Source organism: Cupressus sempervirens, chromosome 11 (assembly GCF_028749045.1).
Source record: "Cupressus sempervirens isolate cs-2001-9-10 chromosome 11, ASM2874904v1, whole genome shotgun sequence".
NCBI classification, from domain to species: Eukaryota; Viridiplantae; Streptophyta; class Pinopsida; order Cupressales; family Cupressaceae; genus Cupressus; species Cupressus sempervirens.
In genome coordinates, this window is record NC_143128.1 from 194,139,057 (window position 1) to 194,157,232 (window position 18,176).

The window sequence follows — 18,176 nt, forward strand, 5'->3', positions numbered from 1 at the left end:
CATGGAGTCTGTCTTGATGCTGTGCAAAACCATACCAAAGGTTTTTTATTATTTTGCTTCACTAACCCGTCGTAAGTAGATGTAGTTTTTAACAACAGCCCCTGGTCTGTGCCTTGGTCTTTGCTTGTTTTTCAAAAATGTTCATGAGACTTCACAGTCTTTGACAACAAAAAGCTTAAGGTTCCTATGTGGGTCGAGTTTCCTGGTTTACCCTTGCAATGTTTTCCTTTTATTGAGTCCAATGCCAATACCCTTGGCAAAGTTATCACAAAGGAGAATGAGAAAATTTTCAATGCTTGCCCACAGAGACGCATTTGCATTGAGGTTGATCTTTCCAAGAATCTTAAGGATTCTATGGAAATCTAGATTGGGGCTCAAATCTTCTCTCAAAAGGTGCTCTATTTGAACCTTCCCAACACCTGCTATAAGTGCTAGTTAGTGGAACACAAGATCAGGGATTGCCCTTTGGCTACACCTAGGGTTAAACCCTCGCCTAAAGAAGCTCTTGCCAAGCCAGCCTAAGGGAAATTGGAAGAATGGGTTACTGTTGGGTGCAAGGGCAAGGTTTCCTTGACTCCTTTGGTTCCTAAAGAATCATATGTGGCGGTCACTGCATTTCCTCTTATTCCAACAGGAGTGTAAATCCCAGCTAGCTTAGGGACACACACGATTTCATCAAAACCTATTATGTGTGTCTTGCAAGTTCCAAACCCTACTAGTTTGTAGGGGATTAAGGCGACTGCCAGGACTACCATATCGTCTATGGTTTGTACACCTCTTGCTACTTCTTTCATAGTACCACAGGAGGTGGGACATTCTCGTAATCCTCCTAGATGTGCTAAGAAACTAGAGGTGAAACAGTAGGTAGTAAGTCCAGAAGATTTTCCTTCTAACTTTAACTAGGTTTCTACCTTCTTGCAGAATAGCTACTCCTCTCTTGAGGGCAAGGAAGATATGGAATAATTTTCATGAATTTTTTATCATGGAATGTATGAGGTCTTACAGACCTCTCCAGAAAGTACTATGTTCGGGACACCCATAGACTTGGTAATTTAGATTTTTTCTATATGCAAGAAGTTAAGATTTTTGGTTTCATGCTTTCCTCTACATGCCACATCATATGGTAGGATGGAATTATATTTTCCTCTCAATACAAAGCTAGCAGAGGTGGTGTTGTTACTCTCTTGTCACCTCATTTACATTTTGCTATTATTTTGCATGGTTCTGATCCCATGCATAAAATTATTTGGCTATTGCTTTCTATTAACAATCATTCTTTTGGAGTCATTAATGTTTATGGTTCCAATGATTCTATGGAAAGATCTTTGATGTGGGGCTAGCTAGCTAACAATTTGCCTCCAGCTACTTGGGTTATGTGTGGTGATTTCAATATGGTTGGAGTGGCCTCTTACAAAGACAACATTTTTCCCTTTTGTTGGATAGTGGGGAAAGGGAAGCCTAGTACTACATGTGCAATAAATTGGGCCTTTTTGATCCCATTATTAATTGCCACCAACATAGTGGGGTTTGGCACACTTGGTCCAACTTTCAAGCTAGCTCTGACCGCATTTTAAAGTGCCTCGATCATGCCATGATTACTGCACAATCTTTTTTCTCCTTTTTAGAGGATTGTGATTTACCTATCATTCCCTTGTCAGATGTGATGTTATCATTTTTTTTGTCATTTCATGGCAAATAGCTGTCCAAAAAGTTGTCAAGTAACAATTCTTCCTCAACATGTCTGTGCTAATGCATGCTTCCACCATTATGCATATCCTATGGGTCTAGAATCTGGAGTCATGTCCACATTCTTAAATAGGGTGGATCCAATGGTGGAATGATGCTATTTCCAAAACTACCCACTTTCTATGCATCTATGGGTGGCAGTTGGTAGTTTTTAGAAAGTGGTCTTATGAAGCCACTACTTTTGTGCTCAAAAAATCCTCTGAGGCTCTCACCCTTAATCCCTTTGATGTGGATTTGCAAATATAGCTTGCCAAAATTCACCATGATAAACACATTGCTGATAACTATGCCACTCGAGGAGCCCAAATCAAAACTTGTCTCCACTAGTTAGAGGTAGGCGATAAGGCTTTGAAGGAGTTCTTCTAGGCTCTCTGAGCCGATCATACCAATATTGGCATTAAATAAATCAAACAAGGAAATTGTGTTCTCTCCAATCTCCCTAACATCTTGCAAGCATTTGTTCATCATTATGAGAATGTTTTTTCTTTGTAGGGAAATTTTTTTGCTTAGTAGGAAGCCCTCAGAAAGTGTATTTTTGTTACTTCAAACTGCCTAGTAGTTGAGCAATATGCTTTCTGTGAGCAACTTCTTACCCTCCTCAAGCTTAAGGAGGAAGTTTACTCCATAGATGATGATAAATTGTCTGGGTGTGACAGGTTTCCCTATGAATTTTACAAACACCTATGGGAGCATATAGGTCCTGATCTGCACAAAGTTTATGTTGAAGCATATCATACGAGAAGCTGAGGAGCCATTATAAATAAAGGAAATATTAAACTCATACCTAAAACTGGAGATCCTAGGGATATTTGCAACTAGAGGCCCTTTACCCTTTTGAACATGTCTTATAAGATTATTGCCTAGGCAATTTCTCACAAAATTCAACACCTACTATCTTTAATTGTGCACCCTAAGAAAACTAGCTTTATTAAGTCCAAATATACTCTTGACAACATTATTATTATCTAGGATTGAATTGAGTGGGCTCGCAAGTCCAAATAGATGGCTATTTTTTTGAAGATTGATTTTGCTAAAGCCTATGATCACATTGAATGGCCTTTTATCTTGGCTATGCTCCAAGCTCTTGGTTTTGGTCCCAATTTCCTGCATTCTATGGAAATGCTCTTTGGTGATGTTAATGCTTGCATTACCATCAATAATTCTCAATCTAAGGCTTTTGGTCTTTTTTGTTCCATCAGGCATGGTTGGCCTCTAGCACCAGCTCTTGATGTCCTTGCTACTGAAGGATTTGGCTATTTGCTAGCTCATTCTATGTCCTTTGGATTGGTTCATGGAATTTCCTTGCTAGAATCATCCTCCCAATTGGTCAATGGTCATTTCATTGATGATTCCTTCCTCACTCTTTTGGAGGATGAAGAAAACATCAAAAATGCCTTAATTTTCTTGGACACATTTTGTCAAGTCTTTGGATTTTCTATTCAATGGCATAAAATGCTCTACTATCGACAATCATTCTTTCTGGCTCCACCTTGGCTTAGCCAGTTTGAATGGAAATGGGTCACTCACGGGGAGATTTTTCACTGTCTTGGCATTCCTTTCACTTTTTAGGTTTCGCCTGTTGAACTATAGAATTTTGTGCTTGCCAAGATCACCGAGAAGCTTGATTATTGGCTTACAAAATTGCTATCCCTTGAGGGAAAGTTCTAGATTTGTTTGAAAATTATTGTGGCCGCTCATGTCTATTATTCTTCTTGTTGGGCTCCCTCTAAAGCCTCCTACCATAAACTAGAAAGACCGCTTAGGGATTTTCTCTGGGCTTTTGGGTCCGATCATCATGGCTTTCACATAGTTTCTTGAGAATTTTGTTATCTCCCAAAAGAATCTGGTGGCCTTAGCGTGCTTTCCACATAGAAAAAAGGCCTTTCTCTTTGTGCTAAATGGATCATTCATGCCGTCACTAGAGACAAAGCTTGAAAGATTTTGGTTCGGCATTGCATCTCTTCTAGCTTTCCCATCAACAAGCTTTCTTGGAAAGAGATTGGTTTCCACACCCTTCTCATCATATGCGAGCTAGTGATCATACAGGGCTCTTTTTTTATCAAGAGAATATGGAAGGCTTGAGAAGCTATCAAGCCTTGGCTTTGCTGGTTTGTTGATGAGTTCCGCAATGGCCTCTCCTTGAATCAACAAAACATTTGGTGGTCTCCCTTGTTTCCCATTTAGGGTACTCCCCTTTCCAAGACTCAAGGTGCTAGTTCTCTACATTTTTTCAAATCAGGCATTAGAACTCCCAAAGATCTTTTCTCTAGAGCTTGCATGAGTTTCAAATCCTAGGAAGATATGCAAGTATAGTACCATCTTATCCATTTAGATCAGCCAACTTTTGACTTATTTCTCTCTTCAATTACAATTCACTTAGTTCATAAAGTGTGTATTCTATCTATTAGACCTTGGTGACATGATTGGAAGTAGTATCTTGCCACTCCTTTTTCAAATTACAAGCCAAGTCTAGGTTATAGATGGCTTTCTCCCTATCTACTGATGGTGGATACACTTAATCAGAGATGGCATTTGCAATCTTCTCTTTCTCAATATAGAAAGTTCTTTGACACTATTTGGAGTGCTATTACAAAGCCTAAGATTTCCCATTTTTCTTGGTGTTTGGCCTTTCAAGGTCTTCCCCTTGGGCCTCAGCACAAGCATATTGGGGTTCTAGATACTAGATGCCCTTTTTGTGGAAAACCAAAGTATTTCATGCATATTTTCTAGTTTTGTAGGCATACTTAAAATTATTGGCACTGGATTCATGACTTCTTTAGGTCGTTTAGGCTTGAACCCTTTTCTTGGCACATGGTTATATTAGGTGATTCCCCCATAATCCCTTGGAAATTCACCTAGATTTGGCATACCTTCAGGATGGAGATTTTGTTCACTCTGTGGAAAGATAGGAATGTTATTCTTTTCACTCATAGTTTTCTTGATATTAATATTGCTATGAATAGTTCATCCTGATGCTCCAGCTGATACCTTGACAACTTGTGACCATTGTTCACAGTGTTATTCATCAGGTCATCACTCACATAACCTATGCTCCTAGGCTTCTTGCCATCACTCTCCCAGTGGTGGCGATGTTGGATGGAGCTACCACTCAACTTCCTCACCCTATAGTGGCTCTAGGTAGTCCTCGACTCCTCCTCCTAGTGCTCGACAGGTGCTTTCTAGGAAATGGCCTTGCTTGGATTTGGTAATTTCTCCTTTGTAGCCAGAGATAAAAGAAGCAGAGGCTATCACTGATCCTACTACTACTGCTATAGATGATGATTGGATTGTCCCTAGGCTACCCCCCAATCCAAAAGTTGATTGGGGTTTTCATGATCGTGATGAACCACCACCCTCAGCAAGCATTTCTTTGGCTACCTAAGGTTGCTTTTTATGTCTTTTTTTTTATGAATAGTATTTGATTCTGGCTACAACTATGTGAACTTTCATGGGGTGATCTTGTATCCCCTGACTCTTTTTTGTGAATTGTAATCTTAGTATATGATTTATTAATAGAAAAGGACTATTCATCAAAAATAATAATTTAAAGTGTCTACATTGTATTTTACATCTAAAAATCATAGATTAAAATGTAGATCATGTATCTAAATAATTACATTTCTTATATGAAATATTATCTTATGTATAAAATATAGTATATTATATGATTAAATAAATTATCTCATGCCAAAGATTTCAGCTATTGGTATAGCATTCCATATTTCGTAAAAGTAAGATAACTTGTTAAAATTTGAACATTATTGTCAAACATTTCTATTAGAAAATTTGTATTAACTAATAGTAATTTCTTTTAATTTTATTTAAATTTATATATAAGAGTTGAGGTTATCATTATCTAAATTATAATTTAATTATCCAATTTTTAGTATTATTTATTCAATATATAAATTATAAATTTTATATTATATTTATATTATATTTAATAATTATAATAAAATATATTGAATTATACATCTAAAATAATATATTTTATAGTTTCAATAATTTAATGAATTGTCTTCATTAAGTATAATTTAAAGAATTGCTATCTTGGACTACTTGGCAATCCAACATGTTGGGGTGGTTTTGACTTTTGAGTTGGTTAACTCAGTTGAATGGAGGTGATGCTCGATCACTATTGGGATAGTTCTTAGTTCTAGCTTCACCAATGGAACACAATGACTTATGGTATGTGGTACTTCACCAAATGTGCTTTGCAACCATGCAAACTTGGTTATTTTGTTGGAGATTAATTGAATTTATCTCAGTGATACTTGTGACCATTGGATGTCCAACTTAGTGATTCTTGTTCTCGGTGGAAGTGGATCTCGATGGTTGAGTTAGACTCAATGTTCTCAATTTTCGCTATTATTGCTTCTTAGTGGATTGGTTCACCAATGAGTTCAAGTTGGATGTTTTAATTGACAAACGTATGAATTTAATGTGTATTGCATATGATTGTGATGTGGATCAATCAAGGGATGCGTAGTGACCTATTTGTAGTCTTGGTTCATTGTCCTATGTATAGTTAATGATTCTTGTAAGCCGACTAAGAAATATTGTGATTATTTAAGCTCTACAAATTTCTATGTGCAACAAGCTAACTTGGGATTGTGTAAGTATAAAAGAGGCATTTGGGTTGTTTTGTAAGGAAGTCAAGGGAGTAGTAGAGATCCAAGGGAGGAAAATTGAGTTACAAATTCAAGAGAAAATCTAGTGGCTAAGTGTGGGCTTAGGAAACTAGAAGATTGAATGGTGGCTTGTGAGAAAAAGTTTAGATCTTTCTTTGGCTTTCTACCAGATTGTTGTGTTGTCACAGACTTGATCTTTCAAGGGTTTGGTTAGATCTTGTGATATCTTGCTCAATTGTTATTATAATTGCTTTGTATTTGGCTATAATAAGGAATGTCTTATAGCTTGACATATTGCATGTAATTAGTTGTTGGTGAATAAAAAAGTGGATTCCTATAAAATTTGTGGTGTTGTTAATTTTTTTGTTATATATGGTTATTAGCTAGGAGCTTGGTCACCTCCTTTAGGGTTTCACTTGGCTTTCCATTCAATTAGGTGCTATCAGAGTGTAGTTTGATATGGTTACTATTTTTAAGAGTGTAATATTGTAGAGAATTTTGTGTAGTATATATTGCATATCCATGTTCATGGACTTATGAGATTTCCTTGCTTATTCATGTGAGGTGGCAAGTTGTGATCTAACTTGCAAGAAACTTGGGTTGTCACAAGCTTCTTGAGTAAGAGATTTTTTAGAGGGCTTTCAAAGACCTTGAAAGATACCTTTAAGAATATTGGACCCTAAAGTGATTGCATATCTTTTTGATGTAGTGGAGACTAAGATTTTAGAGAAGATTAGATCATATTTGAAATCTATGATGGAGTTGATGAAGAATGATATGGTCATTGAGATCAAGAGAGTTATAGATAATTTACCAAGGAACATGTGTAATGAAGATGGTTATGAGGAATCTATTAAATACTTTAAGGATGATGCATCTAGTAGTAAAAACAAAGCTAATCAAGTGGAGCAATATATAGAAGCTAGAAATGGCTAGTTGGAAAGAACTGGAGCTCAATCAAAATTTAGGCATACTATGGAGGCATCTAATTTCTCAAGTACTTTTAATCTTGAGGACCAAATTGATTGGATTAGTGACTTGGAACACTTCTTTGAGCTATAGGATATTGGTGGGGTAGTACAAAGTTTTGTCACCTTTCAGACCGACTTATTAGAACAACTAAATTTGAGTATTTCTTATCTAAATATCAAATTTGTTCATAAAAATGATATAGATAAATTCATTCTAGATAATTTATATATGGCATCACACTTTTCCAATTGAAAATTTCTATTAATGCATGTTTTATACTAGTTTGTATCCAACTACTAAAGAAATTAAATTATTTTAGAAAACTGGCATTATTTATATATGGCGTCACACTTTTCCAATTGGAAATATCTATTAATGCATATATTATACTATTTTGTATCCAATTATTAAGAAAATAAATTTATTTAAGAAAGCTAATGTTTCAATAACTCTTACTATTTTTTATGACATTTTAAAAATAACATATAAATATTGTTTTATAGAGCTCAAAGTCAAGAATATTCTCATATAGATTTTATAGTATTTTAAATAGATATAGTATATTGTAACTAAGCAATTTTACAAGCACATATTTTAACACATGAAAATATGTCAATTTTGAGAAAGAAAAATATATAAAATCATATTAAAAAAATTAAAAATTATATGACATTCTAGAGGAGAGAGTCCTCTTTCAGAATGTATAATTTTTCTTCTTGTTAGAATAGATTTATTTTGAAAAATGTGGTAGGAGATGAAAACTATCAATTTCAAGTGAATTAAAATTTGAATTATTATAAAAGAGAAAATATAGGTCTAAAGATAATTTTTATTTTTAATTATTCTAGCTACGTATGTTATCTATAACATAGTCTGAGATCAAAGGGAAATAAGTTTATTTTTATATAGTTTTGTTGTTGGAACTAAACCCTAAATTTTCAACATCTTTTTAGAAATTAAAATATTATCTACAAAATTTAGGAAAATATATCAATTATTATTTCAAATAATTATTTGAAATTATAATCCTAAACTTCATCCATTTCAACACATTTTATTAGTTTACTTCATTTTCAAATTCTAAATAACAATAATAATTTTATGTCATTGATGATGAATACTTATACTTTTGTTAGCCTTTTCTTTTACAAAAGGTAGACAAAGGTTTTTTCTTTTACTTGATGATCCACTCTAAGTAAGGTTGGCATAGAAAAAGATAAAAGGACATATTGATTTATGGTGGAAAGAATTGTAGAGAGATAGAGAAGAGGTGGGTGTGAAATGAAAATAACTCAGTGGAGATTGATGGTGACAAAATTGAAGGCTAAGTTCATTCTCATTGATTGTAAACTTGATTTGTTGAAGATGTTATAGAATCTAAAGAAAAGAGATGCCTATGAAGGATTATACCAAGGACTTTGCACTTTAACTATTTAGTCTGGACATAAAGAACTTTGTTAAGAAAAGGCGGATATTCATATTGATGGTTTGAGATTCAATTTTCAAGATGATATTGTTATGTTGAATATTTATTCAATTGAGGATTCTTATTAGTATGCTCTAAAGGAATAAGACAAGAACTCAAGAGGAGACATCAAGGTAATTCCTAAGGGAATTAGAAGTAAAAACACTTAGAGAAAGATAAACTAATTCCTAAAGATTAACCAAAACCTACTAAACCAAGGAGGAGAACATGTAAAAGTGGATTTAAGGGTACTTTTTATAGATTTGATGAAGAACATAGATATTTTTAATGTTGCAATGTTGACCGAAAGGTTGATGATTGAATATTTTCTATGGTGAATGAAAAATGAGGACTTTGTGAATGAGCCTAAGATGGGATATGACTTGTTAGTTTAGCAAGTATTTCTTGGTAAGAGGATGTTGGAACCTTGTTAGAAGTCAATTTTTTTCAAGACTCAATATTTGTTGGATTGTAGAATTAACAAAAGAAAAATGGTATCTACATTACTCAATCCAAATACATCGAGGAGATACTAAAGAACTTTGGAATGGAGAATTCAAGAATAGTTGGAGCACCTATGTCTATTGGACATAAGCTTTCCAAAAATAATGATTTTGAGGAGGTAGATTAGATCACGTATAGATCAATGATTGGTAAACTGCAATATATAGTGCACATAAGTCATGATATTGCATTAGCAGTTAGTATGGTGGCAAGATACTCAGAAAATCCCAAAGAAAACCATATGATGGTAATAAAGAGAAAAATGAGGTATTTGAAAGGTACTAAAGACTATGGTCTATGGTACAAGGAAGGAGGAAATTTGGACTTGAAAGCCTTCACAGATGTTGATTAGGCAGGAAGTGTTAATGACAGGAAGAACACCAATGGTGGAGCATTCTTTCTTGGTAAAATGCTAGTGTCTTGGACAAGTAAGAAGCAAAATTGTATTTTACAGTCTACAATAGAAGTAGAATATATGGTAGCAACAATTAATTGCACTAATATTTTTTGGTTTAAAAAACTGTTGGTAGGTATGAAGGTAGAGATCAGGGATCTAGTGGTGATCTTCTATGAAAACATGGGTGCAATTAATATATCAAAGAATCCTACGATGCATATGAAGACCAAGCACATAGCTATAAAATATCATTTTCTGAGAGAATTGGTACAAGATAAAGAGGTAAGTTTGGAATATGTAAATGCAAGAGGACACATTATAGACATATTCACTAAGTCATTACCTAAAGATGGATTTTTGGATCTAAGAGGTAAGTTAAGGATCATTCCCCTATCTAAAGCTCACAAAATGAAGTTTAGTGATGCACCAATTAGAGCATGTTGAAGATTAGCAAGTTGATGTAGTGGTGAAAGGGTAGATTTCAGATGAATCAATACATAAGGTACATTGATATTCATTGAATATTGTGTTTGGAATTGGATGTCAAAGATGGAGAGAGAGTTATGTCATAACATTAGAGAAAATTTTGTAAAGGTGACAGAGTGCTATCATTTATATCACAAAAGTTTTGATGAAGATGTCAAAGAGGGAGAATTTGTTCTTTGATGAGGAAGAATTTATAGAGAGTTCAGAGATGTAAGAACTTTTTGTGAAATATTCAAAGCTAATATCAAAGAGCGAGAGTTTTCTATCAAAACAAGATGTTGAAGATAATGTTTATTGAGAGAGGGAGAAAACTTAAGTCAGAGGGAGTTCACACTAGTAGATGGAGTTCTCATTGATGAGAATAACTAAAGGTATTTTCCTTAGTTTATTTTGACTAAAATTTTATTCTATTTTGACATGTTGTGTTGCCATCAATGCCAAAGAGGGAGATTGTTGAAAATAATTAGTCAATTATATATTGTCTTTGATGTTACACAACATATCATGTCCTTTCCAGCCATTGTATGTCAAGCTCACATAGGTGATGAAGATAATTTTTTCAGTCTAAAAAGTATTCTAGTGTTTGCCAAGTTTAGAAGTCAATGGCTATCAAGTTCACTTGGGTGTCAAAAAAAAGTTTGCAGAAGTTGAGAGTTAACTGATCTCACTTGGTTAATGAAGGAAAAGTTGGATGGAACCAGTGATAACTGATCTCACTCAGTTACCAAAGAAGTTTGTGAAAATTTAGTATTAACCAAGTTCACTTGGTTAACATAGGAAAATTGTTTATGAGTTAGTATCTACTAAGCTGGGTCGACTAATGAAGGATTTTCTTATTTTGGAATATTAAGTGTAATCAATTAGTTTGTTGGTTCTAGCTAACTAAGGAGATGACTATTAATTATTCTAAGTTGTATAAATAAAAGGTCAAGTTGAGGATTGAATGTGTGGGAGTGAATGAAAGATAAGAAGATGCCAAATGGAAGTGAGCTTGAAGGATAAGAAGAATATCCATGTAGAGCTACAAAGATACATTATGTCAAAAAGGAACAAGTATATAAGCCATAATAGAGATCTATAATCAGCAATTTAGTTTCATCAAAAATTAGGTCATCTCATTTTTATTCTCTGTCCATTGTAGTAGTGATCTGAATATCTTAACAAAGTTGGTTTAATAGCCATTTGTAAATCCTCTAACAAGATGATATTTCTAGATTGAAGTGTCTAAAGACCTCTATCAAGGTGACTCCTAACAAGGTGATTAAATCCTCTAACAAGGTCACACCTAACAGTGTGTTTTGTAACCTTTAACAAGGTTGGCTCTTACTAAGGCTTACTTCATAAGAGTGGAAATCAGTAACTAATTGCAATTGGTGGTTTTTCTCAAATTGGGTTTTTGATGAAGGAGTATCAAGCTTGGATTTTGGTAGAGTTATGATTTTCAAGGTTAGGGATGTATTGGAGACACATTGGATAACCTTTCCTCATGATTGCATAAAGATTGGATGGATTGATTTAAAATTTGAGCTGTTGGAGATGTGTTTTCTAGTTTTTGGGTGCCTATTGTAGGCCATGTAACTAATTTTGTGCAATGAGTTAGAGAAAGAAAATTTCAAGAATTGAAGAGAGCCTAGATTAATATCCTTGGTTAAGGTCACTAGTCCTAATTCATTATAAGTTGGGGGATATTACAATTCTCTTGAAGTATCAATTTCGTGTAGTTTTTGCAATGAGTTTTTGTGCATGACTACCGAGATGAATCCAAGGATATCCTTAATGAATAAACCTTAGAGAACACAAGGACTTGTAGAGGATCTAAATTAATACCTTTAGTTTGAAGAATAAGTTATAATTCAATTAGGGCTGGGAGATATCACAATTTTTCTTGGGTATCAATTTTTGGACATTTAATTTCTATTATAGGATTACTTGCAGCTCTTCAAGTATTTAGTGTTAGGATTTTAGAATTATAGGCCATCTTATGGATACAATTTCTATAAGTAGGGGTTATGGTGAAGTCTTTATTTATTATCATGATTCATTCTGACAAGGAGGAGTGAGTGTGGAGAGTAGATGAAGAGCAAGTTTTCTTGAGTCTGTAAGCAGATCACCAAATGTGAGGTAGTTTACAATAGGATTATGATTAACCATCCATCTTGGAGAAGAGCATGGAAGATAGAGTAGCTGAGTGAGAGAATATTTCTAGAGTGGGTGGATAGAGCATTAAATGTGAGGCAATTTACAATTGGATCTTGGATAAAGTTTGAGAAGAGCTAGTAGCTGTAGCTTGGAAAATAAGGAGATTGTTTGGTGGGCCTACAAGCACAAGCTGAGATCTTCCTTGGAGGTTTCTACTAGATTGTGAATCTAGACTAGCTAGGGTTTGGATTGAATCTTGAGGGATCTTGTAGAACTATTATTGTAATTTGTTTATATTTGGCCATAACCGAGAAGACCTTACAGCTTGACACATTACATGTAACAGTTATTTTATGAATAAATTATTGTAATTTGGTATCAGATCTTGCATTTTTATTATGTTTCTATTATGTGGTTATTTTTTTGGGGGCTAGGAAATATCATTTGGGGATTCTCCTACCTTACACTACATCAAGTGGTATTAGAGTGAAGGTTGTTCCTAGGCATGTAGATAGATCACTTAAGTTGTGCAAGTTTGCACCAGGATTTGGCTTGTGAGGTGGCAGATTGTGGTTCAAACTTGCAATTATAGAGGGCTTATAGATGGATTGATGGATGCAATAATGAAAGATTGACAATTTTGAGCCATGATTGTGGAGAGCCTATGGATTGGAGATCCATGGTCCTACACTTGTGATGTAGTTCCTGATTGTTCATGTGAGGTGGCAGCTTGTGATCTAACTTGAAAAAAATTCAAAGTTGCCACAAGGAGTGTGGTAAGGATTTGTTATAAAAAGTCTATGAAGATCTTGGGAGATGGCTCCAAGAGGATTAGACCCTGAGTTGATTGTAAAAAGTTGTGATGTGTTAGAAAGGAGGTTTTGTGAGATGTCCACTCCGGTTGAAGCTAGTTTGATTGATCGAGTTAAGGAGATGGTTGCTTAGTTTGAAACTAGTTTGAATAATCGAGATAAGGATGACATGATGAAGGCATTCCATAGATGTTTGAGGAGCTAGAGTATACTAAACCTGAGGAGAGTTGTTTGGTCAGTTGAGAGACTTGTTTGTGAAAGAAGATGGCATAGCAAGGTCGAGGTGGAAGAGGTTGGTTTTGTTGATCACTTTGTGGAGTCTAATACAAAACCTACAGAGAAACTAGAGGTTGTTGCTAAGTATATTACTAACCTTATTGATGTTGGGATAGAAATTGGTTTTTATGATCAGTCAATTAGGTTTGACATGGAAATTGTAGAGCACTTGGTAATGAATGATCCAATTGCTGTAGGTGGTGACTTGTCTATTGTAGAGCATCCTTTTGTGAGCAATGAGATTTTTAGTGTTATGATTTTTTAATGTGTTGATGGAGATCTACATATTTCTATTGATGTGGAGTTTGTTGCTTTTGGTGTGGATTCACTAGTCACTGATGTGGATGAGGGTTTATTGTTGAAGCATTATCTTTAGTTTGTTCTAGGGAGTGAGCATGCTAATTGGATGGTTGAGATTCTAGTGTTTGATAGAATGATGTGGATTTAGATGATGGGAATATTTTTTCTATTGACTTTGATTCAAAGTGGGAGCCTTTATTAAAGATGAAGTTCGTTGCAGATCTTTCTTTGGGCATCAAAGTATGGGACATACTTTTCTATTTACTTGGGAAGTCTAATGTAGGAGCATTAAGATTTGAATTTGGTGGAATTTTTCTTTTCATGGTTGGGGATGTGTTGGAGACACATTGGAGAACCTTTCCTCATATTTTTATAAATATTGGATGGATTGAGTTAAACTTTGAGTCATTTTACCTTGTTATTGGAGATGTGTTTTCTAGTTCCTAGGTGCTTTTTGTAGGCTACGCAACTAATTTTGTGTAATGAGTTAGAGGATGTGAATTTCAAATATTTAAGATGGCTTAGAGTAATATCCCTAGTTAAGGTCACTAGTCCTAATTCATTATAAGTTGGGAGATATGGCAATTCTCCTGGAGTATTGATTTCTAGGAGTTTGCACAATGGGTTTCTATGCATCAATTCTAAGATGAATGTGAAGATATCGTTAATGAATCAGCCCTAGAAAAATTAAGCGGTTGTAGAGGAACTAAATTAATACCTTTATTTTGAAGCACAAGTTCTAATTCAATTAGGACTAGGAGATATCCCAATTTTTCTTGAGTATCAATTTTTGGACATTTAATTTATGTTATCAGCTAACTTGGGGCTCTTCAAGTGTTTAATGTTAGGTTTTTAGCATTTTGGGCCTAATTGTGGCTTAGATTGGTATAAATAGAGGTTTTGGTGAAGTCTTTAGTCATCATCATGATTCATTTAGAGGAGGAGTGAGTGTAAAGAGTAGCTAAAGAGAAAGTTTTCTTGAGTCTATAAGCAGATCAATGAATGTGAAGTAGTTTACATAGAGATTGTGATTAACTATCTAGCTTGAAGTAGAGCACTGAATGTGAAGTAATTTACACTGGATCTTGGATAAAGTTTGGGAAGAGATAGTAGCTACAACTTGGAAAATAAGGAGATTTATTGGTGGGCTTGTGAGCACAAGTTGAGATCTTCTTTGGAGATTTCTAATAGATTGTGGATTTGGACTAGCTAGGGTTTGGATTGGATCTTGAGGGATCTTGCAAAATTGTTATTGTAATTGCTTTGTATTTGGCCATAACCAGGAAGGCCTTATAGCCTGACACATTACATGTAACAATTATTTTATCAATAAATTATCGTAATTTGGTATTAGATCTTGCATTTTTATTTTGTTTCTGCTATGTGGTTATTTTGTTGGACACTAGGACATCTTTTTTGGGGACTCTTCTACCTTGTACTACATCAGTTTCCATGTTAAATCTTGGTTTCGCTTGTGATTATGTTACTTCTTTCATGTGTATGTAACTTAGTTAATTAAAGTTAATCATAGATAATATCTTAAGATTTTCATGTTAATCATTTGTTGAGTTATAGTTGTTATTTCATTGGTTATTGATTTTTAGAATTAACATCAATATTAACCTAGTGCCTATTGTGTTTGTTGAGCATCAGTATTTTTAGTGAAGTTTATATTTTGTGATGACATCTAAGGAATCTAGAATTTATTTTTATAGTAACTGATTCACCCCTCCCCTCTCAGTTACTCCTCTTATATTTTCGACACATGTATATGACTGAAATCCATCTCTTCATTCATTTCTTACATCCAAACCTCATTAGTACATGCATCTTTAAAACAAGATGACTCAAAATCATCTTTAGCAAGTAATGCAAAATTTACTATCTCTTCTATTGGATCTTTTTCATGTGCTTGATTTTGATACCTCTAATAGATATCACTTAGTCCTCTTACCTTTCTTGGAGGACTCAAGGATGGATTTTCTCTTGAAATTGATGAGGGGTTACTTGGTGGGTTTGTTGATCTTGAAATAGAATTGTTACTTGGCTTCTCATTATCATTATCAGAAGTTATATAATCATCAAAAACTAATTTTGGCTTTTCAACCTGGCATTTTTTATGACCATAAAATCCCCCTTCATCAAAAAGAACATCTTTTGAAATAACAATCTTATTAGTAATAGGATTGAATAATCTATAAGTCTTTATTTCTTCACTATAACCCATAAAAAATGCATGATTCACTTGTAGTACTTAGCTTTTTCCTATGTTAATAAGGGATATGAAAATAAGCTAAATAACCAAAAAATTTAAAATGATTTACATTAGACTTTTTCTCACACCATGCTTCAAATGGAGTCATCTTGTATAGGGTGCTTGTAGAACTCATGTTGAGAATATAGAATATTGTAGCAACTAAATCAGCCCAATAATAATTTCACAAAGTCTTGGCTTGTAACATGATTATTTCCATTTCTACCATGAGATTCTTCATTTCAGCTACTCCATTTTGTTGAGGTGTGTAGGTAGTTGTGAGTTGTCTATTGATCCCATTCATCTCAAAACAATTCTTAAAATATTTTTAAAAAAACTTTCCTCCACAATCTATTCTCAAATATCTGATTGTGTTCCCTTTGTCATTCTGTACATGAGCTTCAAACCTCTTAAATGTATCAAAGGCTTCATCCTTAGTCTTCAAAAAAATACACTCAATACATGTGTGAGTAATCATCAATAAAAGTAATGAACTATGATGACTTACCCAAGCTTTTTGTTTGTGTAGGACCACAAATATATAAATGAATAAGCTAAAGTGGGCGTTGGGCCCTCTGTACATTTACTTTTGGAAATGAATCCCTTGCATGATTCCCTTTTACACACCCCTCACAAATCTATTTATGCTCTTCAACCTTAGGTAATCCAAGAACTAATGTATTTGATATTACACTCTTCAAACTATTTAAATTCAAATGGCCATACTCGAGATGCCACAACCAATTATTATCCTCACAAGCCTATTGACAAGCTGATTGTCATTTTCACCAAACTTGAAAAGAAACATCATATTATTTGTCATAGGAACAATTGAAATAACTTTATTTCCTTGAATCCTTTCATAGATAGTACATTTTATACTCTCTAATACCACTCTATAGTTGTTTTCACATAGTTTCCCAGCACTCAATCAATTATGCTTCAATTTGGGAGTATAAAAAAAATTGAACTTTTTTTGTACCATCCTTTGTCTGAAAATCCATGGCTCCTTTGGCTGCAACCTCCACTGTATTGTTATTTGCAAGAGCGATAGTGGATCTATAACCATCATCAACTTTTGAAAAAAAATCCTTGTTACTAGACATATGATTAGAGCACCAAAAATCCAAATATGAAACATCATGCATATTATTTTCTGGTTTTCCAAAATACAAGAACGAATTACATAAGGAAGGATCCACATCTTATTGAGCATAGTTTGCATTATTTCAGTCTAAACTCTTTCTGAGAATGGCCTATTTTAATGATAACATTTAATGTTCCTTTTATCAAATCTACATCTGCCTCTTCCTCCTTGAAAACCTCCTCTTCTTCTAGTTCCTCTTGAATAATTCTAATTTTGACCCCTTCTTGAACCTTTGGTATTGTTATTACTATTGCTAGTACCATCATTCATTGAGATTTGCAATTGAGAAGCAAAAGCCTTCTCATTAGTGCTAGTAGAAGTGTCCCTTATTCTATGCTCATGCGATATGAGAGATCTAACTAGATCATCCTACTCCATGGTTGCTAAATTTTTTCTTTCTTCCATAATAATTACTATAGTATTCCATCTTAGGGTTAAAAATCTCAATACCTTTTATATTATATGCTCTTGGCTCATAGGTTCACCCAAAGTGGCCATTTTATGAACCACGTCTTTGGTACTCACACATAAATCCCCTACATTCATTTTTTCCTTCATCTTCAAGTTCTCGTATTCTCTTTTCAAGGTTTGTAGTCTCACAACCTTGATCTGATCATTGTCATGGTAAGCCTCTTTTAGAGTTTCTAGTCCTCCTTTAATGTATGTGCATCAATAGTTTTGGGAAACAAGCTCTTCTCAAAAGCCATCTGAATGTGAAACAAAGGTATCATATACTTCTTCTCAACTTCTTTCTTCAATCTCCTTTCATTATGTTGGATAGTATCTTAATCCACATGCTCTTGACATTCAAATTCATTTATCTCCCAATAAAAAAATATCTTCATCATGATTGACCAATATTGTTAATCAATTCCATCAAACTCTAGGATATGCAAATTGTTTTCCATGTTGTTGTGTTCCAAACACCTTCAACTCTGATAGTAAATGTAGAAACTAAAGAGCAACATACAAAAATCGTTAAAAGAAAAGGAAGAAGGAAAAATATAATCGTTCAGCACTCCAATATTCTATATACATAATGGAAAT